Here is a 6,177-nt window from a genome sequence, read left to right as displayed (position 1 = left end):
CCCGCACTCTAGATGGCACCTGGCCCCTGATCCATTGCCAGAGAAAGATCATGATCTTTAGGGGGAGCTTGATTTCCTAGATCATTATCAGTGGTTCTGGGGCGGGGGAGGGAGCAATGTCCATGTAGAGGGATTTGGTGGAGAAATTGCCCGAAGGCTCTAAGCGCCAAGAAAGTAGGTCTTGGGGTCGACAGAGGTCCGGCTCATGTAGCGCAACTGTGTCCAGGAGGTCGTGCCACGCGTTCACGTCCAGGGGCCCGAAAAACCGCCTGAAGGCAAGGCGCCCTAAGTCAATAAGGGCCATCTCGACGAAGACCCGAGGGTCCATAGCGATGGCGAACAAGTCCGGGAAGCAGGCTGCAAAGGGGGCGTCGCCAGCCCACCTATCAAACCAGAAAAGGGTACTAGAGCCCGTCCCTACCGCGATAGAGGTCCCAATCCGAAGGACAGGAAGCAGTTGTATGACGGATTGCAAGAACTGGGATCACCCAGTCCGTTGGCAGAAAGCAAGGGGTTGGTGGCGGAGATATTTATTCCGAATGATCTGCAGCCAGAGACCACCCTCACCTCTGGTGATCTGCCATAACCAGCGAGCGAGGAGGGTGATGTTCATGCGTTTGGACGACATAATCCCAAGGCCGCCTTGGTCGCGAGGCTTGCAGATCTCGGACCATCGAACCATGTGATATTTTTGCTTGTCACCCTCGCCCGCCCAGAAGAAGCAGCCTTGGATCATGCCAATCTCATGGTGCAGAGTCTCTAGAAGGCTGTAGAAGCTAATAATGAACAACAGGAGGATGGACAGGTTGGAGTTTATGAGGATGGTCTAGGCCGCCTTCGAGAGCCATCTACCCTGTCAGGGTTCCATGCGGTGTTGCAGTTTGAGCACTGATGGTCTCAAATCAGCAACAGTCTGGCGGTAGTCACTAATGGGGATCCCCAGGTAGGTAGTGGGGAAGAAACCCAATGGGCAATTAAGCCGGTTGGAAATACTCTGAGCCTCCTCAGGCGAGTAACCTAACACCATAACCTGACTCTTGTCGAAGTTAATCTTGAGACCTGACAGGTGCTGGAAGCAGAGGAGGAGGAACTTGAGGTTCATGATGTCGTTCGCGGAGCCTTCGACCATAATAATGGTGTCGTCGGCGTATTGGAGCATAGATACTCCATATCCACCGGCCAGGTGGGGGGTGATTCCCCGAATGTGGCCAGCAACCTTTGCCTCGTCAAGGATGGCCGCGAGCGCATCCACCACCATGTTGAACGGGAAAGGTGAGAACGGGTTGCCCTGCCTGACCCCACATAAGGTGGGGAAATAAGGGCCAATCTCCCCGTTGATGTTGATGGCGGTTTGACCTGAGGAGACCATCTGCATAACCCTCATGACCCAGCGGTCATCGAAGCATTTCCTAATCAACACTTTCTAAAGGAAAGGCCAACTAACAGTGTCATACGCCTTATGGAAGTCTATCTATCTTCAGGAAGACGGCCTTCAGGTGCTTGGCGCGGGCCTCATGGAGTACCTCGTGAAAGACAAGGACTCCGTCGAGGATGCACCTGCCCTGGATGAAGGCCGACTGATTCGGGTGGGTGATGCGGTTGGCCAAAGGGGTCACCCTATTGGCGTACCCCTTTGCCAAGATGCGGAAAATCACATTGATCACCGCGATCGTCCGAAATTGATGAATATCCGTCGCGCCAGGGACCTTGGGGATTAGAGTAATGACCCCATAGTTGAGGCGGCGAAGGTCGCACGTGCCTCGAAAGAATTCCTCGAAGAGTGCCATCACCTTAGTTTTGATCACACCCCAAAAAGTCTGGAAGAACTTCACCGAAAGGCCACCCAGGCCCGGCGCGGAGTTTCGGTTCATACCCTTAATGGCCAACCAAACCCCCTGCTTAGAGAATGGGGCCGTGAGGCCAGCGTTCTCCTCCGCCGTGACGCATTGATCGGCCGGCTAGAAGCTAGCAGCTAGGGCTAGGCCTCCCCGAGGGGAGGCAGCGAAGAGGGCTTTGTAAAAGCCGTTCACGTGAGACAGGATGTCGGCAGGTCGCTGGATAAGGGTATCGCCCTCACACAATAGCGGGATCGTGTTGCGGATGTCGGCAGAGCGTTGACGATGGCCTGAAAGTAGGCGGTGTTGGCGTCCCCTTTAGGGACCCACTTTTGAACAACTCTAGCCATTCTCAGTGATTTTGCTCCTTGAAAAATTTATGATTTGTGTAGGTCACCGTGAAAGCTTTGCCTCCCACTCAATGTTGGTTGAGACATACTCCAATTCTCCGCTTAGCTTAATTAGCTGGTATATACACGTTAGGAGTGTGCCCAATTGCCACACACACTAGTTAATTATGTGCAACTAGAATAACGCCCGTACATTGCAACGGGGCCACATTAACTTTAAGAGTTTAATATGAATATTCTCATACATATTAAGTGACATTGGCGACCTTTTTACCATCAAATCCTCACACACACACTCTCCCTCCCTCTTCCTCACTCTCTCTCCCCCTCTTCCTCTCTCTCTCTAACACACACACATATCCATCTTATTGGGTACGGGACCATAATCCATCTATTTCACACACACGCTAGTGCATAACAATATGGATTATGTGTATCATATTTGCCACCACAACTGAGGGAATTAATTTCATGTAAATCGGCCAGCCACAGCTCCAAGAATACGCGGAGGAGGTGGCCCGGGTCGGCGTTGGCGCTGTCCGGCGCGGGCCACAGGCCCGCTTCCAAGTGCGTCTGCACGCCGGCCACCCACGTCGGGTCCTTCAAGTGTCGCTTCCACCGCACCAACTCCCAGGGCCACGGCCATGGCCAGGGCCAGGGAAGCCGCCCTTCTTCGCCCCCTTCACCGGCCGCGGCCAACGCGGTGCCGCGGCACCCGGCCTCGCCGTCCTCGTCCTCCGGCACCGTTGCGACCCAGTGACGCAGCCCAAGCATAGGCCTCGAGAATCAAGAACGCTCGACAACGGAGAGGGAAGGGAAGATCATATACATGTCATAAAAAGGGAGTTTATTTACTGCTCCCTTGATGTATTGTTTGCTTTATTTGGAGATTGATTATCATCCGTGAGTTAAGGTAAGGTTAATGTGATTGAGCGACTTTTCTTAAAATCAATTATTTGTTTTCTAATTAATGTGATTGAGTGATTTAAGGTAAGATTAATTAATTTAGATTTGATCTTTAGAGATTTTTCGTGATTGATTCTACATTAGTAAATAACTTGCGCCTGTATGGAAAGTTCGGATCTGTTCAGATTTTTTTCGTTGTGTGAGAGGGTGACGTGAATATAAACCGATGAAGTGGGGGGAGGGGATGAAAAAAATCTACGGAAAAAACCAGCGAAGGTGGGAGGAGGTATCAAAAAAAAACCATGGGAGATGGGACGAAAAAAAAACCTGGAAGCGAGACTACCAACTGCTCCATTAAGATTAGAGATATGGTGCAGTATTTACTTGCATACATTACTCTATCCTAGGTAGGATGGTTAATTAACCAAAAAAAACAGGGCATGCCGTGTCAGAGAGCATATGCAGTGCACTCTAATTAACCATGGAGCGGTATCAGGACTCAGGATTCCAAAAATCATAGGAGACCGAATCACCGCAAGTTCTACAAATCATCATGTATTGAATAAAAAACATGACATCTATTAGAAAACACAAATTATTTGTCTATCCATGTGGTGATGGATGACGCGTTGGGTTATTACCAAGTAAATGATGGCCACTATATGATTGTTTGACTAGGTCTCCACAAAGGTGAAAGGTCCCATGTACACACACACAGAGGAGTACTGTGTTTGTTATATACTCCGGGAGTATACGAGTGCCTATCCCCGATTATACCCACTTCTTCAGCATGATGGTCACACTTCATGGTCTCACTGGATACCTAGTCTATATTGTGTTCATGATGAGGCTGTGGTGTTTGGTGCTCACAGCTGCCATATCCAACTTCCCGAGAGTCAAGGAGAAATACAGATGGTTGGCGGCCTCGGTCACCATTGTCCTCCTCTCCGACATGATGGCCACACTTCTTGGCCACCTCGTCTATATGGTGTGTGCATGAGAGGGGCTTCACTTCTGGTGCTTATCATGGTCCTCTTCCTCTCCAAGGCGGCACTGGTGCGGCACTCTTAGAACGAGTGTCCCACTTGGTTATTCATCATAACCATTGGCGTCGACTTGATGGTGATGGGAATGTGCATGAAGCAATACAGTGTCCCCGACACAATTGACACACTTCTTTGCCTTGCTGGTAATCTTGTTAGCATGATGGCCAAACTACCACTTGAACTTCTGGCGCTGCCCTTTTCTGGCGGCAATGTCGTTTCCGCTGCTCATGGGCATAGGTGTTGTTGCAATATTGCTTATGCAAGCCACACACAATTACCCCAAGTTGATGTTTGCGAGCATCCTTGGTCTCGCCTTCATATCGATGAAAAACATGTTTCAGATGGACATGCCGGTCGACAAATCAGCTCTGATATCTGAATTCTTATCCACCTTGCCTTCCATTTCTTCAGCACAAAATCCACACTCCTTGGGCTCACTAGATTCATAAACGATTACCCATTGTTACTTGGTGCTGAGGTATCGCACCGCTCTATCCTTCGCTATGTTACCGCTGCTGTCCAAGTATATGTCGACGTATGGCAAGTACACCAAGAAGATGATGATCATACACCCAAAGTAAGAATTTATACTTATGATGCTCTAATACAGTTCTTCTCTCTCTCTCTTTTTTTGCTGCAGCAGTAAAAGGTGTGTTAAATAAAACAGTTATAGTGTCATGGGGAAAAAATCATTTTGCACTAGCAGGATCAGTATTTTTCTAGAGATTAATGTCATCATCTTACTTCTCCCTGTTAAACAAGCCGTATGTGTACCTTCATTGTGCGCGTCATATGTGATGTATCTTAACGGGATTTGTACGTATCTTGGTAGTTAGGATAGGAGGATTATCTCTAGCTCATAATTCTATCTCTAGCTAGCTTGGACTCCAAGTTGTAACCTCCCTCCTGTACCTGTACTAGATCTTCTCTCCCGGATGAGATCGATCCTAACTGTACGCGCTACCAGGGCTTCGCACCCCTGCATATAACATGTACGGCGTCCCCTCTCTGCGAGGTAAGACGTTTTCCGCTTCGCACATGGTAGTCAGAGCCTTTCCTTTTCCCATCTAGAGCTTCTGTCAAACCCATCTAGCCTAGCCATGTCTTCCTCCGGCGCCTTCTCACCAAACCTCAACAATCAGGTCACAGAGAAGCTGTCACGCACGAACTACGTGCTATGGCGCACGCAGATCACACCTCAGCTGCGCGGTGCCGGCGTCTTCGGCTACGTCGACGGCACCAACCCGGAGCCGGCCAAGCTCCTCGTCACCGTCAAGGAGGGCAAGGAGACTTCATCGCCCAACCCTCTCCACCCCATATGGGTACGGGAGGACCAGCAGGTCCTTGGCTACCTGCTGAATAACCTCACAAAAGAGGTCCTGGTCACGGTGACCACGGTCACCACGGCGGGCGCGCTCTGGACGACGCTCGCGGCCATGTTCTCGTCACAATCGGCGAGTCGCATCAACAACATACGCACCTCCCTCATCAACACGCAAAAGGGTAACCTCTCGGTTGCCTCCTACTTCGCCGCCATGCGTGGCTATGCCGATGAGCTGGCCGCGGCAGGCAAGCCCATCCAGGACGATGAGCTCCTCTCGTACATCATCCACGGGTTGGGGGCGGACTATCAGCCACTGGTGTCAGCCCTCGACGCCCGTGTTACTCCTGCAACCCTCGACGAGGTCTTCGCCATGCTGTCGAACTTTGACCAGCGCATGGCACAGTTCCATGGATCCGGCGGCGGCTTCAAATCTTCCGCAAATCTGGCGTCGCGTGGCCGGGGTGGTGGCTCCCGCTCACGTGGCTCCCCGCGCTACAAAGGGCGCTCCGGTGGCGGCGGCAACGATCGCGATCACTCTCCTCAGCGCTCGAGTGGTCGAGGTCGCGGGCGCGGGCGCGGTGGTGGAAACGGAACGCGCCCAGAGACTCCGCGGTGCCAAATCTGCGGAAAGCCCGGTCACACAGCAAAGGATTGCTGGTACCGTTATGATGAGGATGAGGACTCTCAAGACGATGACAAGGTAGCTGCTGCCGCTG

The sequence above is a fragment of the Triticum urartu genome, chromosome 1A (assembly GCF_056163025.1).
Source record: "Triticum urartu cultivar PI428250 chromosome 1A, HENAU_Tu73, whole genome shotgun sequence".
In the NCBI taxonomy this organism is placed as follows: domain Eukaryota; kingdom Viridiplantae; phylum Streptophyta; class Magnoliopsida; order Poales; family Poaceae; genus Triticum; species Triticum urartu.
The sequence above is the reverse complement of the archived record's forward strand: the minus strand, read 5'-3'. Positions refer to the sequence as shown.